This window comes from Serinus canaria, chromosome 1, assembly GCF_022539315.1.
Source record: "Serinus canaria isolate serCan28SL12 chromosome 1, serCan2020, whole genome shotgun sequence".
Lineage (NCBI taxonomy): Eukaryota > Metazoa > Chordata > Aves > Passeriformes > Fringillidae > Serinus > Serinus canaria.
In genome coordinates, this window is record NC_066313.1 from 99,116,638 (window position 1) to 99,130,040 (window position 13,403).

Below are 13,403 nucleotides of genomic sequence, written 5' to 3' on the forward strand. Positions count from 1 at the left end.
TTGTCTGATTAGGCACTTAATGCTGGAAAGCTAAAGGAGAGCTTTCCACCAGCAGCACCGAGCGCTGTACCTGGTGCGCAGCGCGGCGCCGCTCAGGACGGGGCCCGGCCGCGCTGCCCGCAGCCCCTCACGGCGGCCTCGCCCCGCACCGGCCCGGCGCGAGTCCCAACGGGCCGGGCCCGCCCGCGGCACCTCCCCGTCAGCCCCCCGGGCCGCGCTGCCCCGGCCGGGCGAGATCCGCAGTGCCCCTCCAGGGGACGATCCGTGACTAAGCGGGAGCCGCGGAGCTCGCCCGCGGAGGTCGGAGCTCCCCGACCTGCGCTCCTCCAGCCACCACCGCCGCCCCCGCGGGACCTCCCGGCCCTAACCTCGCTCATTCCACCGGGAAGAGTCGGCGGGAAAGCCCATCCCAAGGAGCCGCGCACCTCCGCCGCCCGGCCCCGCAGAGTCGCTCACCTTCATCCGGCTCAGGGCGACTCCCATTCCCACAGCCGCCGTGCTGCCCGTCCCTCCCGCCCTCGGGAGCCCGCCGCCCCCGGCCGCCTCTGCTCCCGCAAGCCCGCAGCCGCTCACCTGGCACTGGGCGACCGCCCGTCCCGTCCGTGCTGTCCCGTCCGTCGCGTCCGTGCTGTGCTGTCCCGTCCCGTCCCGCCGCGCCGCTCGCTCAGCACTGGGCACAGCAGGCGCGCCGGCGGCCCCGGCAGCTGGGACAGCCACTGGACAGGGGGCGGAGGCAGGCGAGGGAGGTGCTGCGAACAGCCGAGGGAAGCCGGCGCGGCGGCGGCCGGCGGAGCCGCCCGGGAGCGGCCCCCGCCGCCCCTCGGCAAGGCGGGCTTGGCGGCCCCGGCCCCTCCCGCCCGGCGGCCCCGCGGGTGCGGGCGCGGTCCCGGCAGCGCCTGGGGCGTGATGCCGGCCCAGCAGCAGTGCCGGCTGCGCTGGGACGAGGCTTGGGGACACTGGGTGGCTGCGCACAACCAACTCGGAGGCCGGAACTACCACTGCGAATGAACTGTTCCACGTTCTTTGGTGGGCAACGTGCTCATGATTAAACTAGCCTTCTCTCTTGTAAAGTTAACTTCACCTTTAAAACGGACTTAACTTCATGAAGCCCTACTATTACCATATCTTATGCACATTTAGCAGCCTTCATTGCATTTCAATGAGATTCATTTCTTCAGTCCGTTCAGATTATTGGTGGTGTAAATGAGCTTCACTACCGCGACGGCAGAAAGCTGAAGCTGTGGCACTCCTCTTCCACTTTTCAATTGCTTGGGATGAAGCATATTCTGAAAAGGCGGGATTTTCAATGACTCATTTTATACCAAATGCTTAGGAACTTCTCCTTGCATGTAGGCTGGAGGTTTGGTACCTAGACACTGCTGAAAAGAGAAAAAAAGCTTTGCTCCAGGGCATAGGTGGGGAAAGCACATCCAGAGGGAAAGGCTGGAGCTTTAGGCGACAGCTCTTCTCAGTATTACTGAAAAGATAAGACAGGGACAAATTCTAGGAACTCCACAGACAGCAGGTTTTCCTGAGGATGCAATGAGTCCACATGATGAGCATAGGTTTCTAGAGAAATACTTGAAAAGAAGAAATGGGATGAAGAGGCTTGTTTCATTTTGCTTAGATCAGTAGTGCCTTTGGATACTTTGGAGCTGGCATTTAGTTGGACACAAGGCCAGTGCTTTTGCAGTTCTTCCCATAGGAAAAAGACAGGACACATTTGTGTTCCTCTGCCTTGCTTAGTGGAACATCTTTCACTTCCTGAAAGGCATAATGTCCACAAACTCTGTTCTGTTCCCAGTTTAAATCTCCTGTGAGAATTATAACCACTTCTGATCTAGATGTCTGAGATCAATGAGGAAGAAAAGAAAAATTGTTCTAAAGTTAGTGCTAAGGGTGCAATGCATAAGAATATCACTTGTCTACGAGAAGATTTGTCTCGTGACTCTGTGACACATCCACAGCCATTGCTCTGTACCAGTGTGGCTTAGTGATGTCTCCTTAGAAAGGCTAAAAGGTTCAACAAGGCTGGAAACGTAAGTTCAGCTTACTCCTGAACACCTTACCTATTGCTAGTGCAGGGTTTGGAAGCTTTCTGCGTTGCTTGCTGTGTGAATAGTTACTGGTGAACAGATAAATGGAAGCCTGTCTCTGTCTATCCAGCACCTCTGATGAATGATTTTTGGGTAAAAATCAGCCAGTTGCTGAATTTTCAAGTACTGAAATGTAATAACAGGCAGGGGATTTACCTCAAAATGCTTATTCTCTTTCCACTCAGACCAAGTTAATTTACTAGGAGAAAATACTGTGCAATTTACAAAAGGAAAATGCTGAATTTATATTTCTGTTTATTTAAACTCTTATTGCATACAGCTGGGTGGTGTCCACCAGAGAAACTAAACCAAATTGATTTGTATTGACCTAAAAACTAAGTAAAGAACTTAATACCCAATGTATTTGTATTGCTCTGCTTAGCTGCCATCTATGCCATCTACACAGTTCTAGGACTACACTGGATCTAGGCAGTTTTGCATAGAAACCAAAGGCAAACTCCTATGCACTTACCAAGAAAACACACACTTGAGCAGGTCTGAGAAACAAGCATGGATAATTGAGTAACAAAGAACTTTTCAATCCCACTAGTTTTTCATGCTTTTGAGAAAAAAAAAAAAAAAACAAAAAAAAAGAGGTTACATTAATTCAGATTGCTCAATGCCTCCTTTATTATGCTTGTGCAACACTGAACACTGGTTTAGTAGGAACAGCAGGTGATAAATGCAGGTTTAAGGAAATGATACTTCCTTGAAGAGAAGGAGTCTAATCTTCCCTCCCCAAACAAAATGATCATATGAAAACATCTTAAATAAAATAATTTTTTTCTGGATCTGGAAGACTCACCAGAAAATGGGAGCACAGATACATACATAAAGTGATGTTGATATCCAGTTTGGCCATGCATTCACCTAGGGGAAAATACTGGATTTCAAGGATTTAACAACTGAAGTGTTTTATTTTCACCTGTGTTCAGCAAGATTGAATGTAGAAACCTGCAAACAACTCCAACAAAGACAGTGACTAAATTCCCATTAAATTAATCTTAAACAATAAATTCATCTTAAACATACTTTCACAATAATTTTTCTAAATGGTTTGGGATTTACTACTGCTACTACTACTACTACTACTACTACTACTACTACTACTACTACTGCTTTAAACTCTTTCTCTATTTATGTTTGTGTATACATGATTCCTAGGGAGATAAGACATTACTCTGACATGTTGCGGTATTAACTTCATGTTTAGAATTTATGTATCCAAATGTAATTTTTTCTATTTATATAATGCATGTCTTGGTAGGAAAAAAACATCTGTAACTGACAGGAGAAAGAGGAGAGTGGAAGTAGTGGGAGAAGTAAGGTCTGTTTCCCTTTTCATTTATGCTGTAAAGGTTTGAAGCTGTTGTTTCACAAAGATGCTTGACAGGACTTCACTATTTCTTAGTGGGCAGGTCTGGGAGGCTGCTTTGCCCTTTGATGTGTATCTGGTCGACCCCAGGGAGCATAAATTTAGGGGACTGACTATTTCAATTAATGACATTAATGTATGTCAAATCTAATTGGTCTAAAAAACAAAGCAAAAGAGATAATTTCCGTGGGTCTTGATTTTGTGGGGTTTTGTCTTCTTCTCTACCATGTGAAACATTTCTGTGAACTTCATAAACTGATTGAAGGTACAAAAAGCAGCTGAAATGGTTACACGTCTCTGTTTCATGTATAAATATAGTCCTTCCTGAAAATCACTCCTGTTCTATAATATCATGTACTAGTTAACAGTCAAGTAAATTGCAGCTCTTTTGGTAAAAAAAATATTTAGGGTTTTTTTGTTTTAACTGATGGTAGCACTGGAGATTAAACAAAACTATATATGAGTCCTTCAGTCTATTTTCTGCTTTCAGCATTACAAAGACATAAACAACAAATGAGCAATTTTAGGATAAGGAAAGTATATGGACTAACTGTGATGCTGAAAGGATTTAAATGCACCAAGGGAGAAAACCTAATCTTCAAACTGCACATATTAGGCACAAAGATGAGAGCTTGATTTGTGAAAAACAGCTGCCTCTCATAAAAGTTTGTGCCTGACCATTAAGTCTATATCTTACCAAAGAGTCCTTGGAGTAGATACATCTATCTAACATTCCAATAGAATAAATACTTATTAATGTTCTTTTGTCAGAAATTAGCACATAGGTGTGGGTACCATGAGCGTAGTGTTTGCTGAATGTTAACTGAGCCAATATATGAAAGAAATCTCTTAGATATGTAATCATTAAATAAGGAGGTTTAGTCTATTCAGCTGTGATTTTACCCATGTTGTCAAATACTGAGTACAAATCCCAGGGCAAGATTTCCTCTTGACTGTAGTAGTTTCTTCATAAAAAAAGAAATCTATAATATCTTCCTTACTGAAGGTCCAGGAAGGGTTTTAAAACAGTAATAATAAAAGCAACTGTGTCTCTGTGATTAACTTCTAACCCTCAACTCACCAATGAAATATGCATTTCACTATTTGTATCATTACTGATGTCTGTGATATTTACATTGACCATGTTATTTGGCCCTGCTGAATTCCATGTTGCAGTCTGTCCTGCTTGCAAGCACACAGCCATGTCCTCTCAGACTGTATTCCAGCTAAACGTCCCTATTGCGTTTACATTCCAAAATGGGGTAAAGGTGGAGGCAATCTGTTAGGTATTGAAGCCAAAAGAAATGAGAAATCTTTGATACTGTTTTCTTTAACAAAATTTCATGTGCCCTACATGACAAGTGAATGATTGTACGTAGCAGCAGGGTGAGCATTGTGTTCTGTTGGGTGATCAGGCCTTCAATACTTTTCCCTCTGCAAATGTGCTCATGCAACACTCCATTCTGTGAAACTGAGAGGAATTATTACCTACTGGACTAAAAGGTGAACAGAGCACAAACTGAAATGCAAGAAATGTCATTTAAACATAAGAAAAGGATATCTTATGGTGAGAGTCATTGAACATTGAAGCAGGTTGCAGAGAAAGCTTGTGGAATCTCTACCCTTGGAGATGATCAGAAGTAGTCCAGATATGATCCTTGGCAACTGTTGCAGCAGCCCCTGCTCTGAGCAAGAATTTGGACTGGACAGTCTCTAGAGGTCCCCTCCAGCCTCAGCTGGTCTATCACACTGTGAGAGGAATTTCTGCTAACACTCTTCTTTCCCTTAGAATAAAATACACTGTTGGCCAAGCAAAGGACAATGATCCTCAAATTGTGAAAAACTTGAGGGTGATGAAAGGCTCACATACCCAAAAGCCCAGACCAAGGTGCTAATCAACATTATGGGAAACTACAAGGAAGGGTTGCCAAGGAAAGCAATTCTGAAGAGAACACCTGGAAAGGACAATTAAACCTTTCAATTCTCTATTTATGGCACTCACTCTCGTTAAATTGTACTGACATTCATATTTCCATTAAATAAACATTTTAAAGGAGTTGTAACTTGTCCATAAAAAGTCTGTGTGGATCTTGGCAGACAAATTCTCATTCTGGGAACATTTCACATTTTTTGCTTTTCTTTTTTTAAAACTTATTTTACAAAAAAAGCTCTGTTAACCTCTGAAAATTGACTCTGGCTCTAATGGTTCCACATTAAATGCTTTTGCGTAGTAAGACTTTAATCATAGCATGAACTGTTAAAGTAAAGCCAAGGAGGTTACTATACCCCTGTTGATTCCTACATCTGTGTAACTGGTAAAGCAACAGAGAAGGATCTTTTTTGTCATGGAACACTTTTCCAGTGTATGGTGTGCAGTGTGTATCTTTCACGTACTAGGGAAAGGATTTTAGCTTTCATGCCAAGTCCTTTCACCCCCGAAAACACTTTTTTTTTTCTTTTCCTGAGAGGAAAATTTGTGTTCATAGTTGTCCTGTCTTAACTCTGTTCTTGGCTTTGTTATATCTTTTAAAGAAAGTATATATATCTCAGCTGCAAAATAAGAGATTGATGGTATAAAGGCAGAGTAAAATGTATGAAGCCATCATGTTTTGAGGAAGGCAATCTGCTTTTGGTGTATCAAAGGAGAAGAGATTTCCTTCTCCAGTTTAACTCTATAACTCACTCCCTTGTTTTGCAGTGTTGATCTCTGCCCACTTTGTGAGTGACTGAATCAGGCAGTGTGGGGAGACCTTTGGAAACTGTTTCAGTACTTCTCAAAGACCTTTCTGCTGAAGTTTCAACTTCCTGTTCAACCTTGTCCATTTGTCAATCTTTTGCTAGTTTGGAAGAGAGAAAAGTTGTTCTTAAAAGGTCAGCTAATCCACCCTACCTTTGATTTCACACCAGCATAAATCTGTTGAACAAAGTTTCTTTTTAATCATACAAAAATGCTTGGGAGGAAAAACAGAGTTTGAAAAACTTTTTTCAGAAGAGACTTTCCTCCCTTGATCTGCCAGGGGTGCAGGAGCATATCCCCATGAAGTCACAAACCTGACAATACTGGTATTCTGCAGAGGATTAAACAAAGGAAACATCTAATATTCCAAGCACTTCAGGGTATGCAGACTTTGCAATAAATTATTTGGGAGTTGAAGACTGGAATTTCAAGTACCATTAAGTGGCAGCTTCTGTGACAGGCTATGTGCAGCTGGACAACCTACTACAGGCCGACTCTGCTCCAACAAGCCTTGCACGTGGTTGGAGGCAGATACTCTGAGTGGTAAGAGCCATCACAAAGCAAATGGCTTATCTTCACCTGGGATGCACTGGAAACACTTGTGGTATGTCTGATGGAAAGAGACAATAAAAAGGTAGACAGCAATTAGATTGTTCATCTATAGAAGAGAGATCATATTCAACCTTTTTCTGTATATGTCTGTCGTTTGATACTACAATTCTTTTTATTTAGTCTTTTAAAATGTTAACGGTGATGCTAATGTGTTGGTGCCAGAAATCTTTGTCTAAATAAACCTCATCAATCTCAGCACTGCCATTAGTTGTGATTTGACTGACAAGCTGAATGCTCTGTGCAGAAAATCCACTTCTACCTAGGTAAGATAATTATCAATATTAAATGTTAAACAAAATATAATTGAGATTAAAAAAGAAGAGCAAAAAAGACGAAGCCTCAAGTTCCAGAAAAATAATGTTTATTTTAGTTTCCTATGTCTGTCTCGTCAAATAGTTTGGAATGTATTTTTATAAGTTGTCTTTCAAAAAACTAGGTTTTATTTTTTAAAAAATAGATTTTCCAACTGGAATTACTCAATTGTAAAAACATGTTTTTATAATAGAAGTGTTACATTTTGTGTCATTGGGTAACCTTGTTTTGCCAGGGTTACCTTTCTGTAGTCCCTAAACTTGCCTAGGAGGTTTATTTTGGGGGAGGGCAGTTGTTTCCTTGGTGTTTTTTTTTTTCTTGTGAATTATCTTTTATCAACTTCAGACTTAGGTTGGCTGTACCACAAGTTTGGATGTTACATAATTTTATAAAATATATTACCTCCAATATTAAATTAAAATTTATCAAGGTCCTGAATCTTTACATTATTCAGTGGAAACAGATCATGAGCAATAGCATCTGTATTTCAAGTATAGCTTATTCCTGTTCAAAAGGTCTGAAGAAAGTCTCCACAATGTTTGTTCTGAGGACCTAGGTATTGTTTGAGTGATTAATACGCCCTGTGGAAATCATCTGAGCACAAATGAAATACATTCTTTGTATTTGTCTTTTGGATGTTGAATTGGACCTAGTCCTGTTTTTTGGAAAGACCATGACTTTATTTTTAGGATTTTCTCTACGTGATAAATTATTTGCTCTTAATTATCTTATCCTTTGGTGACTGTGCTGGTTACAGCTTAATTTTTACAAAGACACAAAGCTCATTATTAATGTTGACAGAAATTTGTCCTGCCTTTCTGTAAAGGCCCTGTGGTGGTCCCTTCTACCTCCAGCAAAATACTGAGCAGAGAATTTTTAATTCCAATTTTTATTAATCTCTTTGCCAAAGATTTACTAAGGTCTTAAGAAGGGTTTTATTTAATACTCTTTTTTCAGAAAGGTCTATTCAAATGGAAATGGATTGGAGATGCAGCTGGTTATACTGGGTTCTTGGGTCAGAAAATGATCATGGCCATGGCCACAAATAAACAAATAACAGGGACAAAAGACAACTATGTTACATGTCTGAAAATTATACTGCCAAACCAAGTCAATGACCAGCTGAGATCATCATGTCAGCTGACAGCTGGAACTTGCTTCAGTGAGATGCAGTTTTGCTGATCTTGGCATAAGGAAAGTTGCTTGGAGCAGACCAGGATGGATCTAACAACAGTCCTCAGTTCTCCAAGAATACTGTGGAATGAAATGATAGCAAAATGAAAAAATATGCAAGAATATGGATGTCAGTATTCATAGAGTAGAATCCATTTTTTTTCCTCAGCAGTTGTGTTTAGCCTTACATTCCCAATTATTTTTCAATCCATTGCACACTGAGATTCATATATGATTTTTGGGGACCACATAGGACATTTCATGAGATCTGGTTTTGGCAGTTTTCCACAGGTACTATGAGGGCTAACCTTATACCTTCTGATGACTTCAGGAGAATCGTTTGAGCAATGCAGTCTTGGGTACCTTGCATCTTTTTTATCTTCCAAACTTTTACTTAGCCAATTATTAGCTGTGGTTTCTTTGTTTGCTGGTATGTACATTTTTCATTTTATTCAATGTTTTAGTACATTAAAATATTAACCTACAGAAATATTTTAATTCCAAAATAATTAGTCAAATTAATGATTGGTTCTTTAAAATATTAACTCAGCTTTATGATATCTTCCAAGAATTGTCTTCAAGGTTTGTCTTTCATGGTATTAAAATATTTTAGGCTGAACAAATTGATTGCAAATGTATGACATCTACAATGTAATTTCTGGGATGTTTTGGTTCCAGAGACTGTATCAGCCAAAGGAAGTGTAAGAATGATTAAAGTCACTAAGGACATGATAAATCAGAAGTCACAGAGAGCATCTGGCATGTGTTTCTCTCTGCCCCATCTGCAGAGTTCTCAAGTTCCATATTTTTTGCAGCACTGTGGAATGAGAACATTGTCTGAGCTGTACAAAAACCATTTAAGAAGTGGCAGTATATTGTAAAAGAAAACAGTTATTGTTGCTTATAAAACGGAACAGAAACTATCCTAGAGCATGTTGTGGGTTGGCTTCCTCCAGCTGCCAGGCCTCCACCCAGCTGCTGTCTCATTCCCCCTCTGCAGTGAGACAGGAGGAGAAAATACCATGGAAAAGCTCATGGTCAAGATAAAGGCAAAGCCATCAGTTACCAATTACCATCACAGGCAAAACAGACTCAACTTGAGTTGGGAAAATTCAGTTTATTGCCAAGTAACATTGAGTTGGATGGTGAGAAATAAAGGAAAAAAACTGAAATATCTTCCTCCCACCCCCTGTTTTTCCCAGGCTCAAATTCACTTCTTCATTCCTGACTCCTCTCCATTTTTCCCCCAGGTGGTGGTGGGAACAGGGCATGGGGCTTGTGGGCAGTTCAGGACAGTTCTTTGCTGCTGCATCCTCCTAACACTTTTCCCTGCTCCAGTGTGGGTCCTCTCCTTGGGCGACAGTCCTTCGGGATAAACCTGCTCCTGCGTGGGTCCACCAAAGGAGGCAGTTCCCATCAGAACCTGCTCCAGTGCAAGCTTCCCACAGACTGCCATGGCTATTCCTGCTCCACAGGCAGCAGTGTGGATATCTGCTCCACCAGGACATTCTCCATGGGCTGCAGGGGCACGCTGCCTCACCGTGATCTTCACCAGGGGCTGCAGGGCAATCTCCTCTTCAGCGCCTGGAGTGCCTTCTCTCCTCCTTTCTCGCAGTCCTTTGCTGTCTGCAGAGCTCTTTGTCTCACTGCTTTTCCTCATTCCTCACACTGCTGTGCGGCATTTTGACCTTTCCTACACACTTTTCCCCAGAAGGGCCACCAGGTTGGCTGTGGAGCTCAGCCTTGCCCTGGGTGGGGTGGTTGGAGCTGTCTGGAGCTGTTGGGGTCTGGCACAGGGCAGCTCTGGCTGCTCCTCTCATGGGCCATCCACAGCCCCCTTCACCACTAAATCCTCCCCATCAACACACAGGGCATTGCATTAAAGTTCAGGGCTGCTTTTCAGACTGTGGTAATCAGAGTTTTCTGATCCCTGTGGAGTTAAGTCGTGCCAGTTTGAGAACAGCTTTGAGTGAGCACAGACCCCAGAAGTCCTCCAGTGAGAGACTGACACTTTGGAGTGCAGACTGTCTCCCAGAGCCACGAGATGTTGCTGAGACAACAGATTCATTTATGGTTCATATGGCAGTTGCACACTGCACTGGTAATAAAGTTCCACCGTTGACTATTGAAGTATCTTCACAAATTACCTAAGTTAAAAAAGCCTGATTTGAACATCCTAACTCTATTATTTTGCCAAGAAAATATGTAAAATTTATGTAGTTATATTTTGTATTAAGAAAATGTCCCTTTGTTTTACCCAAAGCCAGAAAAAATGGCCATTTTGCTGCAAAGATGATAAAAAAAAGTATTTCTCAATTTAATCAGCTATCTCTAATTCCATTTACTTTAAATATGCTGACACTTCAAATTTCTTAAATTTCTTTTATGCGTACTGATTCTGCAATGCTCTGTTAAAGATATAATTGTAGCTTAAAATATATTTATTTCTATGTAAATGTAAAGATGCTGTAAGAATACAGGAAATGTAGATTCTTTAGGCCCTGGTATCTTATCTAATCCTGATAGTAGACGTTTCAGTTCTGTCTTCAAGCTACTGTGATGTTCCTGGGACCAAAGGAGACTTCATGACTTGCTGCATGATTGGAATTTATTTTCACAGCTGATAGCTGGAAACCAAAAATCTTGAAAGTGCTTATCTGAAGATACAAAAAACATAACAACAGAAAAGTAATATGCTGGGGAAAATGGAACTTGTTGCCTGGATTCTTTTTCTAACTTGTTTTGTAGGTCTTGACCTGTAAATATCTCTCCACTTATAGTGTATATTTGTATAATATATACTATATAATATGTAATTTATATGTGAAAATATGATGATAATATAGCAAAATGTCTCTATCAGTCTGAAGAATATGCTTTTAATGCCTGATTCTCATCTCAGTTTGTTTTTGTAAAAATGTAAATTTACCCTGAGTTGCATCCATGAAATATGTATCACCCCTTTTTTGAGGTAAATACAGTATTTAATATCTATATGAATTTATGCTTATCTTTTAACCATGTGTATATATGAATAATAAATTATAATCACCAGTGTGATTAAAAAATCTATTTTGGCTTTAATTATTTAGCACCATAAAAGCAGAAATTCATCAACATTTTCTGAAATGTTAAAATAAAGTTGGTTTGATTACATATGTAGCCAACAGTGTATTTACCAAACTTGAGCTGAGAAGTACCCTTGAGTGATTGTTCTCAGCAAGTAATTTTTCTGAAAACACTTGCTTTGGTATGAAAAGTACTTTTTAATTTGCTTTTGAATTATTTTCAGTTATTAAATCACTATGATTCAAAAGAAGTAATAGAGAGTGTCTGATTGTTGAGTAATGGTATTCAGTTTGTTTGGACAAATCCATTGTCCTTGCAGCAGTTTTAAGTAAGCTGGTGAGAGAAGAAAGCAACTTCATCTGCCTGTTATCACTGCATGGGCTGAACATCCAAGTCTTCACTGGCTGAACTCCACTGAACTCTCATATCTTCACTGACTTCATTGTCAGTGTAAACTGGATTACCATGCCAAATTCTTACATGCAGTGTTACTTTCAGGTACACTATTAACAGAGAGCTTAAGGGCCAGAGCAGGAAAATTAAAATTAAAGCCTATCTTATGGATCTCAGTAAAGTATTTAACTGTTCATGGTTCATATTGTTTTCAGGTAAAACAGGTATGTGATGCTCAGCCCTTTGTTGAGCAAATCAGGGTCTTTGCAAATATTGAAGCAAATCTTGGCGTGGCACTTGGCTAGATGTTATGCTCAGCCCTCTTCATCCTCTTTCACTGAAAAACAAACTGAAGGTTTGGAATTTGCTATCAGACATGGCTGAGTGAAAGCTTTTTCACAGCTGCTGGTTTCTTGCAGGCTCTAGATATTTTCCAGCAGTGTTCTCCTCGAGGAAAAGGCAATGGCTGCTCTCTGCAGTCTGTAACACTGGTTATACCATGGGCAGAGTAAGTGATTTTATCAGCGTTATTAGGAACTGCTCAAACAATTTTAATCTGAAAGATGCTCACATTTCCTTATAATTTATAACCCCAATATATTTTACTGTATCCTTGAAACATGAAAAATATTCCCTTGCTGTTTGCACACACACTGGTAACCAGCTACCATCTGAGCTTCAACTGCTCTTCATCTTAGTCAGGCCTTTTTGAGTGACTGCAGTTTGAGAAGAGGATGAAGCATTTCCTGGAGTTGCATAAATACCCCTTTGACGCAGATGGTTTTCAAAAATGTTGTTGGAGATTGAATTACAACAGTTTGAATTGCAAGCAAAATGGGTGGAGCTGGGATAGAAATAAAGATGACCTGGTTTCTTTCTAGTGACTTGCTAATGGTAGATGAATGTATCTTGGCATCATTCAAAGTGTAGGAGAGAAAATCGCTTTTTGGTTCTGGCAGATTCTGACAAGATCTTGTAACAGAGGCACAAAACAGCAAAAAGCTGAATGAGGAGCTGCCCAAGATACTTCCTGGACATAAAGAGATGTGGGCAACACAGTACCTACAGGTCTTGTTGCTGTGAATTTATTTCAGCTGGGGAGGAGAAAAGGACATTATACATGTCCCAGTGTCAAATCACCACAGCAAACACAGAAAGGGTGATTCTCACTCCACAGACAATGAGCTACATGGAAGCAGGATTCACAGAAAATTCACAAGGGTAACAAAGGGATAATTTGTCCCTTCTGTCTCCTAGTCCTGTGTTTGGGTGCAAGGGAATTATTTTTCATTTATAAGCTGTATTTCTGAGTGAACAAACTGAGTTTTCCTACCAAAAAAAAAAAAAAAAAAACAAAAAAGGGTACTTATTTGCTCTTTGTTCATTGAAAATCTGCTGCTATCCTATTGCCAAAATTTGTCATAGATTGAGTCAGAAGTTTGGCAGCTCTCTCTGATCTGTCCCCCTGAATATTCTCCCAGTTGTTAAATTGTTTGAGCAATAATGAAATAGAGATCTGGGAGCCAATACTGCTGCTTTCAACAACACTTTGAATAAGAATCAGAGATAAAGGCATTTTTACAGATCACTGAATAAATGAGGATTAATAGATATAGCTGTGAGGATTAAATAATCA

The 13,403-nt window shown here is 40.8% G+C and overlaps 1 protein-coding gene across 2 annotated transcripts in view; it reads right to left on the reverse strand.

Annotated features, from left to right (window-relative positions):
* Nucleotides 1-705, reverse strand: part of ADGRG2 (adhesion G protein-coupled receptor G2) — a 58,465-nt gene extending 57,760 nt beyond the window's left edge. For both annotated transcript variants that reach the window (XM_050977376.1, XM_009089698.4), the window contains exon 1: nt 574-705. The gene's annotated coding sequence lies outside the window, so the exon portion shown is untranslated. The remainder of the gene's footprint in view (nt 1-573) is intronic.
* Between the last annotated feature and the right edge of the window lie 12,698 nt (nt 706-13,403).